We start from the raw sequence: 14,609 nt of genomic DNA on the forward strand, positions 1-14,609 counted from the left end.
CGAAATCTTACTTTTTGTCGAAGTAGCCCCCGAGCATTTGGGCAAAAACTTGTTTTTGATCAAAGGCTCCCGAAGTATTGAATAATTCTTCCTGTCGCCAATCTTCTTTCTTATCGACATGCTTCCCTTAATCAAATTTACTTCATCCTTCTCGAATAGTCGTGATTTTCCTGCCCTGTGGGTCCATTGCTTCCACCACGTTGACACGTCGTGCAAGTGGGGGACACACGTCCTCCGCTTTTTCTGGCGCACGTACGGTAACGCCTATCTCAGTAAAAATACTTTTTTGCCCTTGTATCTAGAAGATCTATTCTCACCACACGATTTCTTCATCGAACGGCACACTACTTCACCCAATTCTTATATAAACCTTTCTTCAACCTCCGTTCATCCCCTCGCTTGCGCCGCTCATCTGTTCCTCTTCGCAAAACTTCCCCTGCGCCCAACTCTCTCTGATCTTCCGCACGCTCATACATTGCTTTGCCCATTGCCTTTGATGCCACCGCGCGTGCGTCTGACTCGCCACAGCACTCCGGAATCCAAGATGGCTGCCGAGGATCTTGAGTGGGAGAGATCCAAAATCTCCAACCAAGACACCAACATGCTGAAGAGGCTCGGCCTCATGAAGAAGGAAGACGCCATCCGCTTTCCCAGCGAAGAAAGCTACCCCAAGCCTCGAATGGAGTATCGGGTTAGTTTTGTTGATCATCTAATCCGCGGCCTTTCGACCCCAATCCACGATTTCCTCCGCGGCCTTCTTTTCGTTTATGGGATTCAACTGCACCAGTTGACCCCCAATTCCATCCTTCACATTTCTATTTTCATCACGCTTTGCGAATGCTTCCTCGGAATCCCTCCCAATTGGGCTCTGTGGAAGCGCATTTTCTGCCTTCGCCGCAATGGCTCCCACAACGTCACTTATAACATAGGTGGCGTTGTTATCTGTGTTCGTACTGATGTCGACTATTTCGACGTCAAGTTTCCTGATTCTGTCCAAGGATGGCGCAAAAAGTGGCTCTACATCCACGAAGAAAGCGCCAACTCCGTTGAGCACAACATAGTTCCTTTCGACGGAAGTGCCAGAATTCAGCGCCGCCGCTCCTGGGATGCCGAAGCTTCCGAGGAAGAGAAAAAAGCGACAGAGGCACTGATGTCTCGTATCCGCCAGCTTCAAAACACTCGGGGCAAAGAGCTGTCTGGTGTTCAAATCACTGCCTACTTCCTTAGGATTAGAGTGCAGCCTCTTCAGGCTCGCAAAAATCCCCTTTGGACGTATTCTGGTAAAAATGACGCCAACAGAATCTCCGGTGATCTTTCCACCAAGGACTTGGAGAAGTTGGTTCGAAGACTCTCTCGCCTGGGCAAGGACCCAGTTCCTTCCTCTTGTCGCGTGGAACCATACAGCTCCACCAATCCACTCCCCGAGGTATTTTGTCTTCTCGAGTTTTTATCTTATTCCGCACTTTCTCTGCATCTCATTGTATTGTCATCTCTTTAATTTTCCTTTGGTCACTATTTTTTCAGAACCATCCTACTATGACTTCCCTTCCTCCTCTTCCGGAGGGTGGAGAAGTCGAAGAACAGGCCATCGTTGCCGAAGATACTCAAGGTTCTTCGTTCACGAAAGTGAAGTCGCGGGTTCTCACAAATCTGCGGCTTCTCATGAAAAAGAAGTTGAGTCTGAAGCCAGTGAGTCGACGCAATCCCTTCCTCCTGTTGTTTCTCCAAGGAACAAAAGGAAAAGGACTGATGCCGAGGATTCTGGCACCTCTAAGGCTGAAGAAGCTGTTCCTTCTCATCCGAAGGCAGCTTATGATCCTTATGTTGAATCCCTCGTCAGCTCGTAAGTCGTTTTTATTTCTCCCTATTTTTGTACTCGAAATATTTATCTTGTCTTGCTTTTTATGCTGCCGATTTTTTTATCAACAGTGATGACGAGGAAGAAGTACCAATTACTGACGTGGCTCCTCGAACAAGCACGTCACGTACTGTACTTGCCTCAGACACGCTAGTTGAAGGAGAAGAAACGTCGCCTCCTCAACAAAACGTCGTCACCACTACTCCACCATCAAGCCCCCTTGCTCCTTCACCAAAAAGGACAAGGGTTGAAAAGATTGTTGAAACTGCCCCTCAGTTGGGCAGTTCGTCGACTCTGCTCCTAGATGATGTAAGCTTGTCGACATCTATATTTTCCTTATTTTGTTTTTTCACACCTTTTCTCTTTTTCATGCCGATGTTTCTCTTGCTATGTTTACGTTGAACAGCCTATGATCAAGGATCTTCTCCGCATCGGTTCCCAATTTATTGGGTACCGTGAATATGCTAATAGAGTCGAAGGTAACGACTTTTATACTTGCTGTTTTTCCTTGATTTTTTGCTCCTGTTACTTGTCGCGATTTTTGATCTTTTCTTCCCTCTCTTTTCCATATCTCGATAGAGAAACTTGCAGAGGCCAACGAACGCGCCGACGCACTTGCTCTAAAACTTGAGCAAAGTGAGGCGGCTCGCAAGAAAGCCGAACTCGCTGCTAGCAACGCCAAGGCCGAAGCTGACGAAGCCAAGGCGAAAGCTGCTGGTGTCGAGGAACTGCAGAAAAAACTTGAGGATGCTACAGCTGCCTTAGATGGGCACAAAGCTGCGCAAGCTTCTCGTGAAGAAGGAATCCTCAAGCGCCTGAAAACGCAGAGTCGCCGCACTTTCAGTAATTTTGCTGATCTCTTCTATTTTTATGAGAATCGTTGTTTTTTGTCTTGTCACTAATACTTTGTCTCCTTAACAGCCCAAACAAACCAAGATTTTGATCTGACAAATCCTGTCAATGACCCTGTCCTTGACGCACTTTCCTATCTGGAACTTCATGGGTCCGAGATTCGTGAAGGTGTGTCGAATGCCAATGCGGTATTGTCGGCATTGTTCCCCTATTTCTTCCCGAAGAAAGAGGAGCCTGCGACTTTCCTCAACCTTGCCAAGATGTTCAATACATCGGAAGACCTTGGACTGAAGATGCGCCAAGAAAATATGAAGGTTGCTGTTGAGAACACTGTCGCGTTGGTTGCTGACAGTCGACAAACTATCGACTGGATGAAAGTTGGCGACACCGAGCAGATAGAGCAATCAAGGTGGAAGTCGCTGATTAAGGCAGCCAAGCCCAACACAAAGAAGATCTTGGCCTATCTCGGGATTAAGCCATCGTCGACTCCTAGCTCGTCAAGGCCGGAGGTCTAGTTGCATGCCTCTGTTTTTCTTTCTGTTTCTTTTGCTCCTGTTGCCAAAGTAGTCATTTGGCGACACGTACTTCCTTAGCTCCGCTGTAATGCCCTTGTAATTATTCCAAGAGATTAATGAAAACTTCTATCTTTGCTTGTTGTTTAATGCTGTCTTTGTTTAAATTTCAGTTGATATTTGATAACTATACTCCATCTTCCGCTCCTTCCAATGTTTCGCCTTCTTCTTCCCGCGCGAAGAGAGCTTTTCCTGATACTGCTCTTGTCGACGATACCTTGTCGCAAGAACTGGATGAACTTCGACAGCAACTTCAGTATGCGAAGAAACAAACACTTGTAATGATGGAACAATCTCGTAAGTCATCTGAAGCCGAAAAAATTGCTCTTCAACAAGCTCGCGAGGCCGTGGCTGCTAAGGAAATTGCTGCTTCCGAGACTGAAAAGGCGACTACTCGAGAAAATTTCATGCTCGAATTAATGAATGAAGCCAGTGCAGATATGTCGGGTATGCCTGTTTCATCCTCTGATATCTTTCATCTTCATGCTATTGTCTCTTAAAGGTTTCCACTTCTTTGTTTTGATAGGTGCCTTTATTGATGCTGCTGCCGAGGAAGAGAGGGTAAATGCTAGGACAAACCTCCTTGTTAATCTTTCCCTGGATCATGGTTCGTTGTTTTGGGCTACCCCAGAGAGGACCCGCCAAATTGTCAGATTTCAAGATCGCACCTCTCAAACTCGCGACTTCCTTGACTTCTGTACCAAGACCTTGTCCATGGTTTACAACTCCATGTTTCCTCGGAACGTCCAACCAAAAACTCTTCCTGAATTGATGGAAAGATTCAAGGATGCTCGCAGTATCCATGATTTTGTCAAAGCTCAACTGGTAGCTGGCGCGCATTTGCTCTTATCATGCTCCAGATCTGCCACTCAAAACTTGACCTTACCGAAGTTGTCGCGAAAGTGCATCAAAAGGTAAAACGTCGAAGAGTTGGTGTTGACAGGATTAACACGAAGGTTACGCCTATAGCCGAAGAAATGATTGAGGACCTTCTTCGGATGGACGCCGACTTTTTTGCCGATGGCCATTATGCCGATTTTCTTGGCGCTGCTCCTGAAGAAAACAGAGTTACTCTTGATGATATATTGAATCAAGACTAGTTATTTTCCTCTTGTAGATATTTCTTCTTTGTAACCCATGACTATGATTATATTGTAAAGCAATCATTATATTTCTCTGTTTGTCTAGCCCCCGAGTGTTTCGGTAACTCTTTACTGTATTTATATATTTGCGAGGTTTTGAACCAAGGCATTTATATATTTATGGCGAATATGAGCCCCCGAGCTTTTTATTGAGTACTATTTTGTATTTTTATTGACTCACGAGGTATTTGAATACCAAGGCAAGGCTTTTCTTTTGTCGATGAACTATATTGAAATTTGTCGGAGCAAAGACTTTGATCATGTCGATAAAGAAGAAAAGTTATATTGTCGCTATCTTTATTATATTGCAGCACCGCGAGCCCGCCTCATTAAAAACCTTCTCCGGCCCCACTCGGTGCCCCGAAAAAGGAAAAGAGTGCGTCTGAAAACTCGCGGGCGTTTCAGTACATTGAAGTTTTACAAGGACTATATTTCGACTCTAGGCGTAGAACCGCCTAAGTTGCGCCACGTTCCAGGGATTTGGCTCCTCCACCCCTGTCTTCTTGTCCTTTATCCTGTATGCTCCTCCTCCGATTACTTCCGTGACAATGTAAGGGCCGAGCCATGGTGACTCGAGTTTTTCATGACTTTTTTGCGTGAGCCGAAGAACTAGGTCTCCCACCTGAAAAGATCTTGGCCGCAATCGTCGACTGTGGTAATTTTTCAAGTCCTGCTGATATTTGGTTACCCGAGATAATACTTCATCTCGAGCCTCATCAAGTGCGTCGACGTCATCTTCTAGCGCTCTTCTCGACGTTTCTTCATCATATTCGGCGACACGTGGAGAGTTGTGCTCTATCTCGATTGGTAGTACTGCCTCTGCTCCATGAACCAGAAAAAACGGAGTTTCCTGCGTTGCTGTGTTTAGTGTTGTTCGGATGCTCCACAACACGCTTGGTAGTTCTTCTGGCCAGGTATGTCGAGCTTTTTCCAGTGGTCCTAATAAGCGCTTCTTGATGCCATTGCAGATGATGCCATTGGCTTTTTCGACTTGCCCATTGGTTTGAGGATGTGCGACTGACGCAAAATTCAGCCTGATACCCACCTCTTCGCAATAATCTTTGAATTCATGGGATGTGAAGTTACTGCCGTTGTCTGTGACGATGCTGTGGGGCACTCCAAATCTGAAGACGAGGCCTTTTACGAATTTTACTGCGGATGCTCCATCTGGTGAATTTATCGGCTTCGCTTCTATCCACTTTGTAAACTTATCGACAGCTACTAGCATGTACTCTTTTCCTCCTGGCCAGGATTTGTGTAATTTGCCCACCATATCAAGTCCCCATTGAGCAAAGGGCCATGACAATGGTATTGGTGCTAACTCTGCTGCTGGAGAGTGAGGCTTTGCGGCAAACCTTTGACACGCATCGCAAGTTCTTACTATGTCCTTGGCGTCCTCGATTGCTGTCAACCAGTAGAATCCTGCCCGAAAAACCTTGGCTGCGATAGCTCGACTACTTGCGTGGTGGCCACATATTCCTTCGTGTACATCCTTTAGAATTGTTCTTCCTTCTTCGGGTGTGACGCACCTTTGCAAGACGCCTGAAATACTTCGCTTATATAATTCTCCCTTGACCACCGTGAAAGCTTTGGAACGTCGAATTACTCGCCTTGCCTCAACTGGATCGTCAGGTATTTCTTTCCTGAGGATGTATGATATATACGGCTGCATCCACGGTATCTGTATCACCATGACCAGGTCCTGATCATCTTCTTCGTCTTCTTGCTTTTCTTTGGTAGCCCCCGAGGGTTTCTTCTCTTTCTTTTTTGATTTTGTCGACTTAGTGGATCTCTGTTATCTCTTCCCAGAATACACCTGGCGGGACTGCCAGGCATTGCGACCCAATGTTTGCAAGAACGTCGGCTTCGTCGTTGCTCAATCTGCTAATATGATTTACTTCGCATCCATCGAACAACTTCTCGAGCTCGTTGTACACCTCCTTGTATGCCATCATGCTATCATTGACTGCGTCGCATTGGTTCATAACCTGCTGTGCCACCAACTGTGAATCGCCAAAGATTTTTAGTCGAGTTGCACCGCAGGCTTTCGCCATCTTCATCCCGTGTATGAGGGCCTCATATTCTGCTTCATTGTTAGACGCGTTAGGGAACGTCATCCGAAGGATGTACTTCAACTTGTCGCCTTCAGGTGATATGAGTACTACTCCTGCGCCAGCCCCTTCTAGTCTCTTGGACCCATCAAAGTTCATGGTCCATGTTCTTGATAAGTCTGGGGGTCCTGTGTTTTGCAACTCCATCCACTCTGCGATGAAGTCCGGCAGGACTTGCGACTTGATTGCTTTTCTTTTTTCATACGTGATGTCCCGAGGGGAAAGTTCTATTCCCCAAAGGGAGACACGACCCGTAGCTTCTGGGTTGTTCAATATATTTGACAAAGGAGCTTCATTGACCACTACGATCGGGTGTGCCGAAAAATAGTGGCGCAATTTTCGTGCTGTCGTGAACACTCCATATGCTATCTTTTGGTACTGAGGATACCTTTGTTTTGAGGGCGATAAAACTTCGCTGACGAAGTATACTGGCCTCTGCACGCCGTGGAGTTTTCCTTCTTCTTCCCTTTCGACAACTAACACCGTGCTCACCACTTGGGGTGTGGCTGCGATATACAGCAGGAGAGGTTCCCTTTCTTTTGGCGCCACCAAAATTGGTGGTGTCGAAATTGTGCGCTTCAAATCCTCGAAAGCTCTGTCGGCTTCTTCGTTCCACTGGAATTTGTCTCCTTGTTTTATCAAAGCGTAGAACGGCAACGCTTTTTCTCCCAAATTTCTCGCGACGAATCTGCTCAAAGCTGCGACTCGCCCGATTAGCTGTTGTATTTCTTTCAACTTTGTTGGCTTCCTCATTGTTACGATAGCTTGTATTTTATCGGGATTTGCTTCAATCCCTCTTGTTGAGACTAGGAACCCCAGAAGTTCTCCGCTGGGACGCCTTGAAAGAACACTTCGTGGGGTTCAGTTTGAGGCAAAACTTATCAAGGTTGTCGAAGGTTTCCTTGAGATCCTCGATCAGTGTTGCCCCCTTTTTTGATGTTATGACGACATCATCAATGTATACTTGCACGTTCTTCCCAATCTGCGTCGCCAAACACTTCTGCATCATCCTCTGATATGTTGCTCCCGCATTTTTTAGACCAAAGGGCATTGTTCTCAGAAAGCAAAACACGCCGTAAGGTGTAATAAACGCCGTTTTTACTTCATCTTCTTCTTTCAATCTGATCTGGTTATAACCAGAGTATGCATCCAGGAAGGAAAGACGTTCACATCCAGCCGTGGAGTCGATAATTTGATCGATCCTTGGGAGGGGAAAGTGATCCTTTGGACAATGTGTATTGTGACACGTAAAGTCGACGCACAGGCGCAGGACCTTAGTGTTGTTCTTCGGCACCAAAGACAGGATTTGCTACCCATGTGGCTTCGGTGAATATTTCTTTGATAAATCCAGCTTCTTGTAGTCGATTGATTTCTGACAGCATGGCTTTGCGGTTTGGTTCCGAAAAACGCCGTAAAGGTTGTTTGATTGGTCTTGCTAGTGGATCCAAGTTTAGGTGGTGCTCGGCAAGTTCCCTGGGTACTCCTGGCATGTCAGCTAGACACCATGCGAAGATTTTCCAGTTCTCACGGAGGAACTCGACGAGCGCGCTTTCCTATGCGATATCCATGTCGTTTGCGATGGATGTCGTCTTTTTCGGTCCGTCGGGTGAATCTGCACTTCTTTTGAATTTTTCTCGGTACTGAAAGTTGATTCTTTGTTTGGCCTTCCAACGTCCTGGGCAAGACGTCATAATCAGTCATGCTTTTTGACGCCAAGTACTCAGCTTGCATCCCGAAAGTTTCTGACAGCCGGTGAAAATCCTTGTCGCACTTATCAGCTAAGGCAAAGCTTCCTTTGACTGTGATTGGTCCCTTTGGTCCAGGCAACCTCCACAACAGGTATGTATAGTGTGGCACCGCCATAAATCTAGCATATGCTGGTCGTCCCAATAGAGCGTGGTATTGCGATGGAAAATCCACGACTTCAAATTCGAGCCTCTCGATTCTATAATTTTCTCGGGTCCCAAACTGAACGTCGAGATTGATCTTTCCCAATGGATAACTTGGTTTCTCCGGTGTGATGCCGTGGAACCTTGTGTCTATTGGTTTCAAGTTTGCTAAGGATATGTTCATCTTCCTCAATGTATCTGCATACATAAGGTTCAAGCTGCTGCCGCCGTCTATGAACACTCGAGAGACATCAAATCCCACGATAACTGCTGGCAAAATAAGTGCTGACTGCCCTGGTCGAGGAACTTGCTGCGGATGATCTGCTATTGTGAAGCCGATATCTTGTCCTGACCAATTAAGGTACTCAACTGTTGGTGGCGGCATTTTCTCTGCCATAAACACCTGTCGTGAGATTACTTTCTGAGCTCTATTGGACGGCCTTCCCTTCTGAATCATCGACACTGCTCCATTGGAGTTAGGATCAACATAAGGTGGTGGTGCAGGTGCTGCCGCTATTCTGAGCTGATGCCGATTGTCGTCTGTAATCGCGGGAGGAGGCGGCAAGTGAATCTCGCTTCTGGGTTCTCGAGGATTTCTCTGTGCTGCTCGCGCATTAGCATTCTCTGCATACCGCAGCATTGCTTGAAAATTTCGATAGTCCTTCTGCAAGTGCCCTGACTGTCTTTTGCCGTTGCTATCGAGGAAAAAATGCATCTGGCACGGTCCGTTCATCATCTCTTCAGGGGACACGAAAGGTCTTGGGAACCTAGGCCCGCTATTTTGCCTGTTGCGTGAATCATCCCTGTTATCACCTCGCTGTTCACTGCTTCTCTGGTAATCATCTCTGTTGCTTCCTCCTGTATTTGTCCGAAAACCTGCCGAAATTTGTCCTGGGGCATCGTAGTTCTGGTACGTCCGAGGAAATCTTCGCCTCGGTTGATAGTTTCGACCGCGGTCCTCCTCTGGCGACCTGTGTCGTTTGTTATGAACAGCGTCTTCTCCATCTGCCCATTTATTTGCTATCTCCATTAACGCGGATACTGTCTTTGGGTTGGTCCTTCCCAAGTCCTCGACAAAATCTCCACGCCTGACTCCTGCGACAAACGCATCTATTGCTCTCTCGTCAGATATATTTTCTGCCGAGTTTTTGATGATATTCCACCTCTGGATGTACTTTCTCATTGGCTCATCTGGTTTTTGTCGACACGCTCTCAACTCCTCTAACGACGCGGGTTTTTTGCACGTGGATCTGAAGTTCTTGACGAACACGTCCTCGAAACTTTCCCAGCTGTCGATGGATCCTGGAGCGAGTTTCTTTATCCACGATCGTGCGGCTCCACTCAAGTGCACCTGGATGCTTTGCATGGCTGTTGCCCTAGTTCCTCCTGTCAGCTTCACCGTCTCCAGATAGTCGACTAGCCAATCCTCTGGATCTTGAAGGCCGTCGAACTTCTTGAAATTATCGGGTAACTTGAATCCTGAAGGGACTCGAGTTTTTCGGACTCTCCTCGTGAAGCATGGTAAGCCGCACATATCTTCGTCGTTAAGTTCTGGGGATTGCCGATGATCCCTTCTGCTCTGCCGCGCTCTGTCGACTCTTGCTTGTGCTGCTGTGTCTCTTGCTCCACTTGGCCCTTCAAAGTCTTCGCTGTTGCTGCTGCGGGTCGTGGACTATTTTGCCTTGCCGCTCCTTCGGGAGGCGTTGATACAAACGCTGTCCCCATAGCTCCAACTCCTGCTACCGCCATATTATACAGTGTTTCCCTTGGATCCCCTGGAGGTGGTTTAGATGCAAGGATAAAAGCATGTGTCGCCATATACCCAAATTCTCCTCGGTGTCTTAGGGATGATGTTTCCTCTTGTATCTATCGACATAAAGGACATGTCGAGGTTTTGGACCAAGTGTTCTCTTTCTGCTTCGGGTATGTGTTGCAGCCTTGATCTTGCTCTGTTCCGCGCCTCCCGATGGCTATCACCCGTAGTTCTAGATTGTCGACTTAGATCTGCCCTTCTCCTGCTGGATGCAGAAGCTGCCTCCTTTCTCCTGTTCAACTCAGCTGTCTGTTTTTCCAATTCCCTGGCAGCTCGTGCGAGCCTATATTGATATGCTTGCAATTCTTCTGGTGTGGCTGTGGTAGCCATTGGTTCTGTGCCGTTCATAGCTCTCGCAGCTCTGTCCCACGCTGCTTGTGAAAGTTGAACTCTATCTCGCGGCTCTGGCCCGACGTATTTGTTGCCCAGGCCTTGTCGCAGATTGGAGGGATCGACGTATGGATTTCCCAGACTGTCGAAAGCCTCAGATGTTTCCTCTTGATCTTCAATGGCGTAAATCTGATGATACTTTGTACTCAGATCTACGTTGGGTTTGGTGACATCATCGTTGAGATTGATGAAGACCTTGCCCACTGTCAGAGATTTGTCGACGAAGTCGTAACTGTCGACATCGCTTGAGCCATCGCTTATATATGAGTCCGCAGATGACTCAAACGACATGTCGTTGAAGATCTTGGCGAGTTTCTCTCTTGCTCTGGTGCTGACGTAGCGTGTCGCCGAGGTTTCTTCTTCTCCTGACTCGATGGACGATGCATAGTTTGAAAAATCGGAATCGACCACCGACGATCCCGACGAAATCGGAATCTCGATACGATACGATCCTTCCTTCTCGACGCGAAAGTGAAACCTTCCGAACGTCATCTCCATGGGCTCCGCCAGATACGCATATGCATCCAAACGGGAGGGTGGGTGAGGAACAAAATCGACAAGACCAGCAGCGATCTGTTTACCTCGATCCATTGTGTTGCTTGCAGTTGACGATGTCGAAGATCCTGAACGTGCCATCGAGATCAGCTCCTTACGCCTCTAGTTCCCACAGACGGCGCCAATTGACAAGGTATCAACTTGTCAATGCCTATGGATTGTAGGCTAGGGTTTAGTTAGAAGTAGAGGGTAAGTAGATCTCGAAGGTTTCAGCCGAAAAGTACTCGACGATTATGAAAACTAGGGTTTGCAGACAATGATTCGATTGATTCTTCGTCCCTCGACTCCCCCTTTATATAGGAGGTGGAGCCGAGAGATTCGTGCTATACAAGTTTACAGAGTCCGGGACGGTTTCTAACTCATCCCGCCAGACTACAAATAATACTTCCTATTATAACTCTATCTTTTCCTTAAATACATCTTGGGCTCTCGAATCTTCTTATTCTTCGTGTAGTGGGCCTTCAGTAAACCCCGGGTACTATATTCGGCAGGCCCATTTGGGATGCCTATGTCACCACTAGAAGAATAACACCACAACTTAAATATCATACCATTGAATATTACTCAACCATAGTTCACTACTAACAGTCAGACTTCACCCATGTCCTCAAGAACTAAACGAACTACTCACGAGACATCATATGGAACATGATCAGAGGTGATATGATGATGAATAACAATCTGAACATAAACCTTGGTTCAATGGTTTCACTCAATAGCATCAACAACAAGTAGAAATCGATACCGGGAGAGTTTCCCCTGTCAAACAATCAAGATCAAACCCAAATTGCTACGGCGGTGACGGTGTCCAGCGGTGGAGACGGCGGTGATGATGGTGGAGATGATGATGATGGTGATGGAGATGATGTCCAGCTCGATGACGGTGACGATGGCGTCGATTTCCCCCTCCGGGAGGGAATTTCCCCGGCGGATTCCTGCCCGCCGGAGAGCTCTTTTCTCTCTGGTGTTCTCCGCCCCGCAGAGGCGGCTGTGGCTCTTCGCGAGGTACCCTCTGTGGCTTAGGTTTTCGAGACGAAGGGTTTCGCGAAGAAAAGGAGGCGAAAGGGGCTGTGGGGCCCCCACACCACATGGTGGCGCGGCCAGGCCATGGGCCGCGCTGGCCTGTGGTCTGGCCCCACCTTGGGCCTTCTCAGCTCCTCCTTCTGGCTTCCTTCGTCATCTTGAAAAATAGGATTTTTGGTATAATTTCCTTCCACAGTTGATCTTCCGAAATATTGCGTTCTGACGGTGCTTTTTCCAGCAGAATCCTGGCTCCGGTGCTTGATCCTCCAATAATGATGAAACATGCAAAATAGATGAAATAACATAAGTATTGTATCCAAATATGAAATATATCAATGAATAACAGCAAATTATGATACAAAATAGTGATGAAAATTGGACGTATCAACTCCCCCCAAGCTTAGACTTCGCTTGTCCCCAAGCGAGACTGAACTCAGTAAACAGGACCACATGTTTATGGAGTGAAGAGTCGATAAATAAAATACGGACAAGAAGCATCATATTCATTCACACAAGGCATTCTAGTAAACAACTTCCTCATATAACTCAACTTGAAACCAGTATAAGGTAATCACAAATAAAGGTGCATAAGAAATCATAGTTGGTGATGGCAAACTTCGTTCTTGGTCAGAGAACAATTAACAGATTATATTTATCTCATTGAGCAGCGCTCTCATGTTAAAGTTTATATGGCACAACTTGCATACTCAATCATAATAGTCTCCTCATAATCATTGATAACTTGCAAAGCTATATTCATTCAGATAAAACTTGAACTAAACAAAGAAGAATAAAAGACATGATGAAGCAAATCACAATATAATGGTTTGATCACAACTACTCAAATGCTTGCTTGAGATGGAGGGAAATAGGTTTACTGACTCAACATAAAGTAAAAGATAGGCCCTTCGCAGAGGGAAGCAGGGATTAAATCATGTGCTAGAGCTTTTTCAGTTTTGAAATCATATAGAGATAATAAAAGTAACATTTTGAGAGGTGTTTGTTGTTGTCAACGACTGGTAGTGGGTACTCTAACCCCCTTGCCAGACAACCTCCAAAGAGCGGCTCCCATGTTATTTTCATTTTATGTGGCACTCCTTCCAACCTTTCTTTCACAAACCATGGCTAACCGAATCCTCGGGTGCCTGCCAACAATCTCATACCATGAAGGAGTGCCTTTTTATTTTAGTTTTATTATGATGACACTCCCCCCAACCTTTGCTTACACAAGCCATGGCTAACCGAATCCTTCGGGTGCCGTCCATCAATCACATACCATGGAGGAGTGTCTATTTAGTTTAATTAATTTGGGACTAGGAATCCCATTGCCAGCTCTTTTTGCAAAATTATTGGATAAGCGGATGAAGCCACTAGTCCATTGGTGAAAGTTGCCCAACAAGATTGAAAGATAAAACACCACATACTTCCTCATGAGCTATAAAACATTGACACAAATAAGAGATAATAAGTTTTGAATTGTTTAAAGGTAGCACACGAAGTATTTACTTGGGATGGCAGAAAATACCATGTAGTAGGTAGGTATGGTGGACACAAATGACATAGGTTTGGACTAAGGTTTGGATGCACGAGAAGTATTCCCTCTCAGTACAGGTTTTTGGCTAGCAAGGTTAATTAGCAAGCATAAGAGTTGAGAGAAACAAACAAATATACATGTGATAGAAACAATCATGCATCTTCCTTGTAAGCACAAACAATTTTAACTTCAGAATAATAAGCTATGAGCTAACAAGAAAGAAAGACAATGAAACAACTACATGTATTTCTCTTTTCTACTTAAACCTCAAAGTGTTGTTGCTATTGACCAATGCTAAGTTTGCCAAAACCAAATAGATTCATTCAATGCTCCCAAAGTGATACCAATACTAACAACAAGGTAAATCATATAATAGAGATTGCAAACTAAAATAAGATGTGCAATATGTAATGATAAGACTTCTCATTAATATTCCATAACGATAACTCACACCAAGGGATACATAGACAACCAACTAAAGGAGAGATACTTCCAAACTGCAACCCATCTTATATGATAACTTCCCTACTCATGATATGACACTACTTGACAGTAAAAAGTAAAAGGTAGTGATAATGTGATACCGCGGCACTCCCCCAAGCTTGGAACAAACCAAGGGGATGCCAATACCGATGATGAGTTACTCCTGCGGCGATGGTGGTGATGAACTCCCGTCATCAAACTTCCAAGGAAGAGGCTCTCCATCAAGAAACGACATCTTGGTCTCGGGAATCCTGAAACTAGCAGCACGGCTTATGTATTTAAACCTGTTTTCATACTCACAGTTCTGATTCTGAACGTCATAGAGTTGTGCTTGGAGCTTGTTGGTGGTGTCGTGAAGTGAGAGGATGTCGCCCCAAAGCTTTGCAG

The sequence above is a fragment of the Lolium perenne genome, chromosome 2 (genome assembly GCF_019359855.2).
Source record: "Lolium perenne isolate Kyuss_39 chromosome 2, Kyuss_2.0, whole genome shotgun sequence".
NCBI classification, from domain to species: Eukaryota; Viridiplantae; Streptophyta; class Magnoliopsida; order Poales; family Poaceae; genus Lolium; species Lolium perenne.